Source organism: Homarus americanus, unplaced genomic scaffold (assembly GCF_018991925.1).
Source record: "Homarus americanus isolate GMGI-L3 unplaced genomic scaffold, GMGI_Hamer_2.0 scaffold25797, whole genome shotgun sequence".
NCBI lineage: Eukaryota > Metazoa > Arthropoda > Malacostraca > Decapoda > Nephropidae > Homarus > Homarus americanus.
The window spans coordinates 78818-94005 of record NW_024748103.1 but is presented as its reverse complement, the minus strand read 5'-3'; the positions used below and the strand labels follow the sequence as shown (position 1 = coordinate 94005).

Sequence of the window (15188 nt, the reverse complement as noted above, 5' to 3'; positions counted from 1 at the left end):
TAATGCTGATGTGCTCTAATTTTTAAGATGAATCAAAAACTTCCAATGTGTACAAGATCATTCCTGTGTTAATCCTTATTTCTCATCTTTGTGAATATTGTAGCCTATTGCTGAATTTCTAAAACAGGATGGGCTGATATGATGAATTTTATAACCACAGTACATATTATTATTAAGATTATTATTAATATTTTATCATGTTTTGCAAATTATTATTACTATTCTTATCACAGTTTGCCAGCCTATAATATTACATTCACGTGAAATAAGGTTTATATAAAAACTACGAAAGAAAATTCCATCTTATATTTTCAGTTAAATATGTCAACACTCCTCAAGTGCTTCCTAGTATGTTGAGTATTTCCTTTCCCCTCGTGATAAAGACTTTCCAACATGTAGATGAGATGGTGATGAAAGCAAGTGAAATGAGTTCCAGTTTTGAGAGCAATGTTCACCCAGTCCTTGACACATTCCTGAGGTGTAGTTTTATAGCCTATGACATTGCTGGGTTTCGAGCATTCCTCTTGCTGCCATAACACCTGTTGATATTAGTCGTGGTCAGTGTCATAAAATATTTACATAATTTTGCTTTTATGGGCGACAAATCATAACTCCGAAAATTATGATAAAACCGTGATTGAAAACTATTACACAATTTCATGACATACAGGGAGGTTATAAAAAATATTTAGTTAAAATTCATAGCTATATGTTTGAGATACTGAGTCCACACACACGCATGCCGCACACACACATGGATGCCTACAATTCATGTCACCCTCCAGCACGTTATAAGGTAAAATAACTTATTGTCCATTATGAGACACGCAGATAAAAATCAAAAGGTACAGGCTATTTAAACGTACAAGAATATATAACAGTATAAAACAAACATGGATCACCATACATAGGATCACGCATTTTTTTAACCCTAAATCTACACAAATATGCACAACATTTATCCAACTTCATCCAACAAGATATTTCCTTTAATATTGAAGATCTAAGCCCAGCTACACCAGGTTCCTTCACTTTGGTCACACATAAGAAAATATCATTCAACTAACAGATCCCTGATGAGTCTCTCTAAATTTATATTAGGTGTACAGAGAAAAGCATCTACTATCTTACATTAAGATGAGAAGAGCATGGGAGAACATCACACTTACAACTGGGACAAATTATCATGAGTTGGGGTGTTTAACTCGAGGAAAAGTGAATGAATAATGAAAGGATATAAGGAGAAAAACAAAGATAATAAAAATAATGTAAAATTAGAATATACTTTGAGTGAAAGTGATTAAGTGATTGAGTGAATCAAATGCCTACAAGCACAGATGGCTGGAGTAACCAAGATGAAGGTATCATGACAGTAAACACATATCTATATACAGCCACTCCTTGACTTACGAACCTACTGACTTACTACCACCCGACATCGCACTCCCAGTCATACCAAATTTTTTTCAAATTACGTCTTTTCGAGTCCCAACGCTAGTGATTGCTGTGTACTGACAAAATTGCAATTCCATTTAAAATAGCTGGCAAGCATAAAAGTGAGAGTTTTGGGTTGAGAAGAAAGACACCCATTTTAGATTTTCTATGTATTATTTTTGCATTTTCGACCAATTCGACGACCTGGATTTGGGTCCCTAACCCTGCCGTGAGTCGAGGAGTGGCTGTACTATGTTCATAGGAGACTTAAGAAAAATAGTTGAAAGACAAAAATCATATTTATGAGCAGTAACGAAATTTACAAAACTATTGCAACTTTTCAAATATCTTCATAACACAACCATGAGCTACATTACCCATACCATCAACTCCTGTAACGTGGGTGTATCCGTGAGCATCATCCACGACATCAGCAACTACTGGAATCTGGAGTGCACTCTTGATATCTGCAATAGCTTCCAGGCACACTGGTCACCTCGCTGATCCTGAGTGCCTCGCGGAACAGTGATGAAGGGCGCCCAGCAGCTTCCATTTGTCTTGCAAAGTCTACTGTGTGTCTGAAATAATTATGTACAAAGTTTTTTCATTTTCAATACCAAAAACAAAAACAGGACCAATATCCACATGTCACTGGTTCAAGTTTATTCCCAATTCATAATTAACTTTCATGGACTTTTTCTGATAAATTTTATATTTGGTATCTAACTCTGTAAAGTTTTAATTCCAACTGTCATATGATGTGTTAATTTTTTTGAATCATAGCCATTGTCCTTGTCCATTTATTGCATTGTCATAATTATGTAGTAGTTTAAGGTAAGCACTGAGGAAATAATGGCAACATATACCCTGTCTGGGTTACAGGTCACACAGGAATGGTTTGTCAGCTTGTTTGCTCATTTCATCAAAACAGGGATCAGCTGAGAATCCATACACCTTGCATTATAAACCTTTAATATGTTACCCTAGTCCAGCCTTAGATTCATAGTACAGTACTGCATATTGTATTTACATAATCTGATCATACAATTTTAGTACTCATCTTATTTTTAATATCTATTAGTTTGACTAGGTAGTTTATTTGAATATTGTGATAGAGCCTGTGCCCCGCCAACTTGGCAACTGCAAGGCCAGGACATTCAGCTTTCACTCATCTATGTGTCTGGTGGTCACTGTTGGCAAGGTTTGACTCTTTCTTCCTAGGTTAGCTATAGGGTGAGATCTAAGTCTATTATTTCTCCCACATAGGCAGAAGTATTCAAAAGTGTTTAATTTAAAACTCATGTATATATTTACAATTTTATTATACAATATATATTTTTCCTTGCAAAGAGTATAATTACACAACCTAGCACCTGCCTTTTGTTGCAGTTATCCCTGTGGCTCAATAAATCATTATACAGGTTGTACTCATATAGTGGAAACATGTGTGTATATTGTACTCCAAAGCTGGTCAATAATTTAGGAATGTTCTGGTGATTAAACATTAAGAAGGAGAAGTCCAATTAGAACGGAAGAGCCGTCCTGCAGGTTATAACTGGCTGTGACACAATTTGCAACATACAGTATACCTATACACAGCTACAAAAGCACTGTAAGTATTGTATATAAAATATTGTGGTAACACTATGAGATGTACTTATTACTACCATGCTATTGCTATTCCAGATGATACTAAATGTTACATAATACTTCCTTGAGATAAATGTATAGTATATATCAGGTGCCTCAAAGAGAGCTCAGGTTCTCAACTGGCTCAGCCATGTTAATATTGTTATTATTATCCACTCTGTATCTGTGTTTTCTGGCTAAATAAACTTTTCAATTCAATTCAATTCAGTTCTGGGTTTTCTCTATGTCATGCACTACAGGAAAATTAGTTGTTTTTTCAGATGAGGGAATAAAATCAGTAAAATTGATGACAAAACCACTGAGGACTGTAGACATCACACCTTCAGTTTCTTCCTCTGAGCTCACCTAAAATTTGTTATCTTGTAAGATCGTCCGAGAGCCATTTATGTGACCCCAGAGAAAGAAATTGAGAGGTGTGATGTCCATAAACGTCAGTGGTTCTTGTCATCCAATCTACTGATGTGTTGATTCCCCACCTGAAAAAAATCAAATCCATCAAAAGTATGTGAAACACATACAGTATGTCAACACTTTACTTATGATTCTGAACTCTGCTGATATGCTACAATATCATTGTTTAGTACAGTACATAAACACTAAACAGTCACCTTTACAAAGTCACTACATATTTGGTTACATCCCACAATACTAATGATTGTGGAAAATGGCAACCATCCCTGCATGACTCTTAGCTTATGAAGCTCTTCTTATGATTCATAACTCTTATAAACACTTTCCCACTCTGGTACATAATGCCTAGACTCAAACTCAAATGCAGTCTCACTCTTCATTTGTTGACATTCATGTATTCAAACTGTTATAACAGATGTGTTCTGCTATAGAAGTATATATTGTACTGTACATTGCCCTGAAAAGATAATCAATATTTTTTATATTTTGACATTGAAACAAGATGCACTTTTGTCTGGCAGTATACATGAGGTTTGTTTACAATAGACTTATCATTTTGGCTAATAATGAGCAGAGCTGCACGCTAAAAAATAAAATATGTCAAGACATTGTCACTCTAAACCTGAGTTTTGGATTACCAAACCCAAAGTAACCACAGAAGTTGTAATAGTTTACAAATTTCCTCCACAAGTATCTACTTCAGTATGAAACATCTGTGACTAATCACTCCCAATAATCTGGTTCAGGAACATATTAAGACACCAGGGATATCATTTGAAAGCTTGAATTCAGCTTTCTATAATGCTATACAAACAAGAATAAAATATTTCATTCCTTAAAGTTTGCTGGGTTAGGTAAATGGACCCTGTGAGAATGCAAAATCTATGAAGTTTTTCATGCCAGCCCCAGGAGGTGCAAAATACATATACTGTATACTGTAAATAGCTACTAGTACTGTACACATGTATAACAACATTATGTATGCATAAGACAATATGATAAATTATGAAATAACAAGTAAATAAACATAAACATGGAATAAAACTGTATGGACATTAAGTCCATACAGTGATAGTTGTGGTAGTGACAATGCAAAGACAATACTACTGAAATGTCAGCTGATCTGGTGCACAGGATGTAAACAATCCCTGTACTTGACAGTTCCTAGTGAACATGCCCGTACCGATAAGTATTTGTAATGTGTATACCGTAAGTACCTATAATGATAATTATATCCTTTTGTATTAAATTAGGTAAATTTTATTAATAATACCAACAAATGTTTGGTAATAGGTCCATAAAGTGATAGTGAGCTGTGGTAGTGAGAAACATGATAGCATATAGCCAGTGACTAGGCTTTGCCAGTACAGTAGACTATTAAATCTGCAAAATTATTTTTCCAAAATATACCTCGCTAATTATAGGGTGCATCTTATGACCTGGGAAATATGGTGCTGTTTACTGTCCTGTAGTGTTGACTCCTCTTGATCCCTGGCACACAGCCTCTGAGTTTCCATGGGACGCAAGCTTTAAAACTCATGAGCTTTAAAGGAATACTGTACTGTACAAATATTCTTACAGTCTTTCCAAGAGAGTAGAGTAATCCACTACAATTATATGTGACCAGGGCTATGTTCACCTTGTTTCACCTACAGCTCATATTACTATGCAATACCTCACTCCTTAATATGTATAACATGAACATGACTCACTTTTGCCACACATTACAGACATCACCCCCCCTTCCCCACTTCCCCAATTAGGTACAAACATGGATTGTCATTCAAACTAATATGGACAAGTAGCCTGGTAAGTATATGATTCAGAGCTGTCTTCTTCCTCATTACTGAAGCTTCTGTGCCTTTAAGACTGAGATAAGTGTATTGTTGATCAAGAGGTGATCATATTACAGTACTGTAGTTGGTTTGATAAGAGTAACCTTAAATATCTTTAAAGTAGGATCAGGTGTAAGGTTTAGTAGGTTATGCCCATGTAGTATCTCATTCTCCCCATGTATTGTAGTCTCTCTCACCATGTAGTCTCTCACTCTCCCCTTTACCAGTGATCCTCCACTTACTCATCTTCCAATCACTTGAGAAAATGTTTGCTATTGTAAAAATGAAGACTGGTGAAAAATATCAACTAATGCTGCACTGTATTAAGATGACTATGCATGATGGGAGAGTCTGTGTTTATTACTAAATCTGGCATTCCTGAACGATAGTGAAGAGGGCTTGTATAAGAAAGAAATATATACAGTATAAAGAAATATACAAACCCTCAAAATACACTTATATAAAACTTAAATAATACAAAACAAATATGGTAAAAATAGCTTACTTATAATCTTTGTGGAGCCTGATCTTGATAGACACAGTAAAGTCGGGATCGGTGACAGTGTTACGGGTCTGGTGTATCATATCGCCACGAGGTGAGGTTTGTGGATGAGGCAGGCCTGTGAGCTCCTGCCATGGCCCAACGCTGCGGACACCCACAGTTTAGGTCAACACCATCGCAATAGCTGTGGAATTGTAGAAGATATTGTAACACATCCCTTGCTCGTCTGCCAGTATAAAAATCTCTAGAAGTCCTGGTGCAACATAGCGGTGGCAGTCACCACTTCCTGCCCCATGCTTCAACTTGTTTCCGTAACACCAGATAACATCACAGCGGAACCAATCACATTTTAGAATCGGAAGTCCCGCCTCCACGCTTCTAATACGGTTTTAAAAGTGGTTGCATGGCTTGGGAGCTCAGAATTCTGTGGATTTTCAGTTCTCTCTTTTTTTCAATGTGTTAACCTGTGGTGGTCCTTCTTTCCAGAGGATTCTCAAGTCTCATCAAGGCCAACTAACTTATGCTAAGTCCTTTCAGGTGTACAATAAGTACACATGAAAGGTTTAGGATGTGTCAGCCTTAGATATGGGCTTATTGTAACAATTGTAACCTACCTGTGAACCTTCCCAGTGATTATTTCTCATTAAGACACAACACTTATTCTCCTTGCCCAGTGATTCTACCAAAGTGTTACGTCAGTTTCTCAGTCTGAGGCCATCACAGTATTTATACAGCCTCAACTTACGACCAATTCGCACTATTTAATTAGCCTCGTAGTACCAAAATTTTGTCAAATTACGATTTTCGAGTCCCAACGCTAGTACACAGACAAAATTTTCGTTTTTAATTCACTTTAAAATGGGAGACAAGCTTAAAGTGAGAGTTTTGTGGTGCTGAGAAGAAAAATAGACACCCATTTTAGATTTTCTATGTATTATTTAAGCATTTTCGACTTACTACCTGGATTTGGTCCCTAACCCCGTCAGAAGTCGGGAGGAGCTGTACTCATATTTCTTTATATATCTATGTGTTTTCAGTGTTTCATACTTTTCTCCCTTTATCAGTGATTTTATTATTTCTCTTGTATCAAGTGATTTATCACTTTTAACTTTTTATATAACTTTTGTGTGTTTATTTGTTTGCAAATATTAAGTATAGTTAAAAGAAAATTACAACAAGTTTAATTCCTTCATAAGTGATTTATTCTCAGTCTAGTAACTTCCATTTATTATTTTAGAATTTTATCTGGATCACATCTTTATTTGTTTATGAGTGAAATTTATGGTTAATGTTCTTGCCTAACCTTAGACTTTTAACCTGTGACAATAACAATGCTTCAATAGATCCCCATCTCCTACAAAACACACATCCTCTCTGTCCATCTGTCTTGTCCTCATTATGCCTCTATCTACCAGTAATTAATTCATCTACCTTAAATAAATTTCTGAATAGACTACTGTACCATACTGCACACAACTTTCCCAGCACTGCACTAGTATATACACTTGGCCATAATTCGAAACATTTAACTTAAGAATTGATCAACATGCCTAAACCAATTCGTGTGACTGTTTATTTTCAACTAGATATGAAGCGTATGACCAGAATGAACAAAGTGCCAGAAAATAATGGAGACCTCTGGCACTTTTCTTTGTGATCTGCTGCCTGCCACTCTCACTGCCTGTCACTTATTCCGAAGTCTCTTGGGATACAAAGGTGGTTTCTCTATCCTTTGTGAATAAATATTGATTTTGACGATAGTGGCACTTTGTCCACTTGGTCGCATATGCCTAATACCTATTTGATTGATGAAGCAGATAATGAATTTTCTTGCCTGTTTTTCATAATTGCATAAAGGTACTTAAGTCATGATAATCACTCTATGTCATACTTCTCATCAAAATAATACTGTAGTGTCATTATTTTCAAAATCAAAGGTTCATTAAACAAAATAGACCATCCTATAAAATAACTTAATCAATTAAGCATTTCTTTATAATCTCCTCCCCCCAGGTAGTCCCCTGAAAAGGTAAACACTACAAGATACACACTGAGATGAGGATGGTCTTCTCATTATGTTATTACAGCTCCATAAGCTGTCTATATGTACAGTCAAAAATCTTGAACACTTGGCAATATCTGGCATCTACTGAGTTATACATTCATGGGTGGGATATACTAATAACACTACTTGTCATCACATATTATGCCTGAACCACAAAATGAGATAAAACTCTCCTTAATACCTAAGCTCTTTGGGTACTTACATGCCAAATACCGTCAAGTGTTCAAGACTTTTGACCCCGACTGTACATCTATATACAGTTGTAAAGTATATTGGTGGTACTGTACCATACTAGATTTGGTGGACATTATGTAACCAAAAGATAAGTAGTAGTAGTAGTACCTGTACAGTGATATCCCCGTTACCCAGAACAATTGGTGCAGAACACTTCCAGGAGTCAGAGATAATGACAACTACCTCTCAAACCCGAAAATATCTCCCATCCCTAATTTTTCCAGATACAGTACTGTGTACGCATGGGAAAATTTTCTAAAATTTTCAAGAAATTGTGTATTATTTCATCCCTGAATTAGCTCCAAACCCTGAAAAAGGAGAGCTGCTTCTGAAATTTTCTTGAAATATTCCACAATGACACATTATTTCATCTTCAGAATTTGTTCCCAAACCCGAAAAAAAATTGGAGAGTTTCTAGAATTTTCAGAAAATGTGCCTGATTTTCAACCTCAGAAAATCGTTCCCAAACTCCAGAATTAAGAGAAATTTTCGAAAAATTTCTGAACAAATTTCATTTCCAACAAAAAGGGATTCCAGCTAAGACAGATATTGCTACCATGAACCTGAGTCGCTTTCTTATCCTAATCTCACAGCCTCTCATTACTGGAATTAAGATATGGGATACAATTATGAACAATGAGATCAGAAGGAGATATTGCATTTTGAGAGAAGTTAATGATTCGGAAACTTGTTCCAAAAGTATCATTAAAATTTTTTGTGTCAGACAAGATGACACAACTGAAAAAAAAAGGATTCTGACAACCCTACTGTACTGGTGTTTATTTTGAAATTCATTATACCCCTCTGTAAACATACTTTTGTAGCGAGTGTACAATACATGTTATTCCAGAATGCACTAAGGTCCAGGAGAATTGGTATAAACTAGAATAAATATGGAAAAATGATGATGATGGAGGAGGTGCACAAGAAGTGAAAGTTTGTCAAACCTCCCAAAGAAATTTAGTAACTAGTGTGTGTGTGTAGCATGTTTGTACTGTACAGTGCTAGTACTGTACACTCGCCTAAAAAGGTAGCTTTATGGAAGGGTCTGATGAATTTTAAAATTAACACAGAGACTCCTGTTGTCTCATTAGGGTTATCAAAACCTTCGCCTGTTGTGTCATATTGTCTCACACAAAATCATAAAGATATTTTGAAATGAGTGTACAGTACCTGTACATACAAAAGCAACTTGTTGTAGATGAGAAATGTGTTACACATGCAGACATATTACACACAGTATTCTTCATGTGACATACTCACGAGCAACTAATTTTGTAGCTTGAGCCCAATCTTCACCTTTACTTGCTAAACTGCACAACTAAAAGGGCGTCCTCTGAAAAATTGCATTTGTTATATTATTCTTGGTTCAGTACTATATGTTTGTTATTTATACCTGTAATGAATTGAGCTCACATGCTTAGGAACTTATAAACATTAAAAGGCAGGAAAACAGACACAAAATCACAAGCAAGATACTGTACTGTACAAATGAGAAGAAAAAAAATTAAAAATTTCCTTCAAAAGATAACTATAGCATACAAACATATTAATATGCATTTGTTACATCATTATTACAGGTAGTAAACTGTACAATAGGTTGTAAGAATTATTAATCTTAATAATTTTCTCAACTGAAACTTTGACTTCTCTCAGAGATGATGTGAATAATAGTATAGTGTACACTAGTTTTACCACAAACAAAAAATAAAATTTTCAACTCAAACTTTGCTTCCTTTCAGAGAAAGAATAAATAAAACAATAGTTACATGCACTGTACTGCAACAATGCTTTTCAAACCATTAAAACTGAAGCTTTGTATGATGACTAAGAGAAAATACTGTATAGAAAGAGTAAGGTATATACAGTACTGTACAGTACTGTATATACCTTTGTCACAACAAAAGATTTAAGTTACTACCTCATCTATTTTATGAACACTATAAATTATATTTTCTTTATACTGTACCTGTATACTGAACACCATCTTTTCCTATTTTTGCTAATTTCTTCAAATTACAAATCATTTACCAGTACAGTACTAACCTATTATAAACATATTTTACAGGTACAGTATATATTGATCTCAGCCATACCTGCACACCAAGAGATATGATAGAAGTATTTAAGTGGGTGAAAGGAATCAATAAAGGGATATAGATAAAGTTCTTATAATATTCGAGCAGAATACTAATTGTAGCAACGGATTTAAGTTGGATAAGTTTAGGTTTAGGAGGAGATAGGAAGGAACTGGCTCACAAATAGGGTGTGGTGGACAAGTGGAACAAGCTTAGCAACTTTGTAGCAAGTGCTGGAATGCTGAAAGTTTTAAAAGGGGCTACATAAATTCATGGATGATAGAGAGTGGTAGTAACTCGACAGGAGCTGCCATGCACAGCCAACCGACCTATTGCAGACTCCTTATTTCTTATGTTCCTATCCTTTCCTTTAATGATATTATCGGCACATTACACACTAAAAATTATTCCGGGTCCAGAGACACTACAAAACAAACAAAAACTCACCTTTACATGTAGTGAAATCACTATGTCTGGCCCGAATGGACTGTATGAAGCAGTCACTTATAATCATAGGAGTGAAGCAGAGATCACACTCATACTTCCTCACAAGTGATCGAAATGCCAGTCTGTAAAAAAATAAAAAATAATCACAATGAGACATAAAAAAAGATACAGTACATATGGTATGTTAGCAAGTGTTCAGTTCACCTCAACACTTTTAAAAATCTACCACAATTATTTATGTAAATATGAAAAATTACTGAAAAAGGGACATGACCAAAGATACTATATTTTAGGATATTCTGATGTACGTACTGTATGGGTATTTTCAAGATTTTTTAATAACTGGAAAGCAAAGTTCCAGAAGGTAGTTCGTTAACCAAAACCATTGTTTCAATGGGATTTTAGGTAATTGGTTCCAGCTCACCGAAAATTACATACAAAGTAAAATAAATGCAGTAAAGTACACTTACTTTGAGGTGTGTATGTAGAAGGGTCCTGGTTAATGATGATGCTGATGGGAATTAGAAGGGGTGGAGGAGAAGGAGAGAGAAGGAAGTGGGGTGGAAGAGAATCACCCCACGCCATGCCGCCATTTCACCCATGAAATTTTAAGTTCACTAGGTGTAATTCAAGATTATTTTCTTTAAATCAACACTGCACTACACTATATACAGTATTGTCAATATGTTAAATAAATTTCATTATGACCAATAATTGTACAGTAAAAACATAAAAATAGTTTATGTTCAAGAGAGCCACAAGCAAGATGTTACCTCCACTGACCAGAGATACAAACTGACCGCCTTGGTGGGTGAGTCAAGTTGATTAAGACCAAAACTAGTTTCCTGTACTCCAATTATGTTAAATAAGTGTTAAAATGACTAAAAATTTTAATATAAAGCTTGGAAAATTATTGAATAGTACAACCTTCTTGATATTTACTCAAATGGGAATGAATTTAGGCCCTAGAACCGATTACTGTATTGGTGGACTAATAATCCAGCTGGTAAGCTAAAACATGTTGACATGATTTCGTAAGAATTTCGTGAACAAATTTTTTCGTTAACGAATTGAAGATTCTTATGGAAGGTAATTGATAACCGAAATTTTGTTAACCGAGGATCACTGTACACCAAATATTATATGTACAGCATAACATAATTTTTCTACAAAACTCAAATTAATATTCTCATTTTCCTTCTTAACTGTGATACTGTCATCAAGAACCTGTACTGCATTACCATTTACTATTACAGGTGGTCCTGGTTACTAACTGGTTCTGTTCCTGAGGACGTTTAAGTCGAACACATGCTATGTGCATACCATACATACAGAATAGTGTTTAAAATCCCACATTATCACAGCCTAAGTCCTTATATACATCTAAAATTCCTTAATTTAAGAGAAAAGAAGAAATAGATAATGCAGAAATAAAAGTAAAAATAAGTCATCAGGAAAAGAAATTCAGTACTGTACCCTGTATCAAATTTAAGTTTAACCCCATTCAGACGTATGCTCGTTCGTAAATCGACCCCTGCATACAAATATAGTGCTGTAGCTAAATATGTGATACTGTACAGTACATATGAGTATGCAACATTGTGCTATACAAGGCTCTTCAAGCATTATTACAGTCTGAAGTTAAGAAGTTTTCTGAATTGAAAACTGTCAGAGCTAACTTCACTGGGTTGTATAGATTAGTATGTGCTTTAATTAACTACCAGTACCTACTGTAGGACATCTCACTGTGTTTTCATCATATATTTATACAGCACATATATTTTTTCAATTTCATTTAAGAAATTGCAATTTGGATCACACACAGTGGGCAGGGCTCTGAAGTAGAGGAAAATTGTGGTGAAAACATGCAAAATAAACTGACGAAATCAAACCTAACCAGCGAAAAGTAATACAGTACAGTACTGTATATAAGAGCAGGCACCAGGGTTAAGGAGCTGAGTTATGGGGTGTTGGTGGTACAGTGGTAATATGTGTAACTCTCACCAATGTCTGGAGTTCAAGCCTTGGCCTGGACACACGTGAGAAGGGTGTTATCCAGTGTGACCCTACCAATCATCACAGGCTTCCTAGTCCTCGGTTTTCCCTTATACTAACATTGATAAACCAATTGTCCAAATGGTCAGTAAGCTGATAAGTGCAAAATGATTAAAACAAAAGAATAGTAAAAAGTTTTCAGTTTATCAAGAACATCCCCAAAATGGTGGAGAACTAAGTTTTTGCCAAATAAAAGGATCAAGAACCTAACCTCATAACTCTCAAATATCAGTATACAGTACTGTACAAGTTCTAACCTAATACTGTTTAACCATAGAAACCATAAGAACCTGACTTAACCTCTAATTGAAAGGGGCTCTGTAAACCTAATGTAACCCAACAACAAAGAAGACATATAGGAACCTAAAGAAACAAATCTGAAATTAAAAAGTCAGAAAATTCAAAATAATAAATTTATGGCAAAATTGTCATAAATCATTGCAATATTTGGTACAGTATTTGATGGGGGGCAAAAGGCACCTTTGTGAAATGTTAATGACTATTGGTACGGTAGCCTAATGTGCGTGTGGTGAGCAGACTATAGTTACTAAGATGGCATTCTTTCTTTCTGATTTACCTGACCTAACTTAACCTAACCATTAACAACACAGTCCATCAAATGGGAGTTGTACCTATATCCAGTGTGATTTTTGGTGTCCATTTTATTTTTTGGGGAGGGTGGGGGGAGGGGGAGCTTGCTCTCCCCACAGTATATAAAAATCAATATAGAGTTCTGTGGCTGACCTTTCTAAATCTTAACTGAAAGCATTAATGTTCTATGTTGAAATTTAATACAGTAATGAGGTGCACAACTCATGTAACTCCCTCAGAGTAACCTACCAGCGTTGTGATGGAGAGAGTGAGCTCATTCAAGGTCAGATTTGACCAACACTACTGCAGGTACAGATATATTTTGAGCCAGTATATGTCCAGTACTTGCCAACAGTGTGTCAACAGAGACGAACCGACCGCAGGTGACTAAGAGTGTGATCAGTGGCAAAGGATAAAGTAAAAGGAAAGTATCACTCAGACTTGACCAACAACTCACCTAAACACTCTTCTGAGATACTAAGGTTCAGTATATTAAGTTTGGGCTAATATGGAGGACTTCACAGCCACTTCTGTTTCAGTAAGTTAGCCCACGGAAGGTGTTTATGCTAGATTATGCTAGGTTAGGTTAGGTTAGGTTAGGTTAGGTTGGAGTGGTTAGGTGAGGTAAGTTTAAGGTTAGGTTAGGTTAACTAAACTTGAACTTTTAAATAAACACTTTTGACACATTTGCTATAGTTGCAACATTGTCCACTATAAACACAGTAAAATTGCAGCATTTTATATTTGTTTTCTATGAAAACCAGCGGCTGTGAAGTTATAAATAATTACTTCCTATGGTTCTTGTTATTCGAACAAATCTGACCTTCGTTTCTGGTGCTAACTTCCCATTTTCGAGTTACCCTTCCTCCATGACAGGGATGGGGGAAGGACCTAACCTAACCAACCACTACTATCCTAAATTGACCATAATGGTAATGCAAGCCATTAAACAAATCACAAACATCATTCTCCTCAGTTCATTGTTTACATATTGCCGAGAACAGAGCTCTTCAAGGGGAAGTTATTTCTCGTCAGCGCAGAGAGTGTCATAGAAGAAATTGGTCTTATTTTTGTTAGGTAATGTGGTTGCAAAACAATAAAATAACAGAATTCGAAACCTGGCTATTATCCTAAATTGACCTTTATATTAACATCCCGTCCGGTTAATATTGATGACTGGCCCGCAGACGAGTTATTTGTTTTATTTTTTATTTTCTTACTTTATTTTCATCTGTGAGGTTTGTTTGGTTGGGTTGGTGAGATCTAACAATGCTTCCACTGCTTGTTTCATATCAACTCAAATTTAGGTTGGTTTAATTTATAAATAACCTTTTAACACATTTGCATAAACTACGACAGTGTCCACTATAAAACAGTGAAATTGCGGCATTGCATAATCGCTTTCTATGAAAAAGTTGGCCGTGGCTCACTTACTTGGAGTAACGGACCATAGGACACATATTGTAACTAATTCCTTTTTGAACAGTTCCATGGTTTCATGTAGGGCGTGACAATTTCACCCTCATCCATGTTAATTAATACCAAATACTTGAAGATATTTATTGTACAAATAATACAACTTGAACTGTTGACGAGAACCATAACATAAAACAGTACGGAAGTATTATAAAGTTGACATAAAAATATTCTACATATTTTACTTATTTCTCTCTATTAATCGATTTTAACTAAAACCTTAAATCAATCAGTAAAGCATAAGGATTAACAGGTGATTTAAATAATACTGAAATTATTTTATGCCGTAGCCCTGTAAGGTATAATGTTATGACGTCATGACTGCGTTAGATAAAACTGAATATTTTCCTTTGTTCTTAAGGGATAGGCTGAAATAAGTATACAATGGCCCGTGGTGATCAACTTTACAA

At 35.4% G+C, this 15188-nt stretch overlaps 1 pseudogene; it reads right to left on the bottom strand.

Moving 5' to 3' along the window:
* Positions 1-385: 385 nt before the first annotated feature.
* Positions 386-8205, bottom strand: LOC121879992 (annotated as a pseudogene).
* Positions 8206-15188: the final 6983 nt, after the last annotated feature.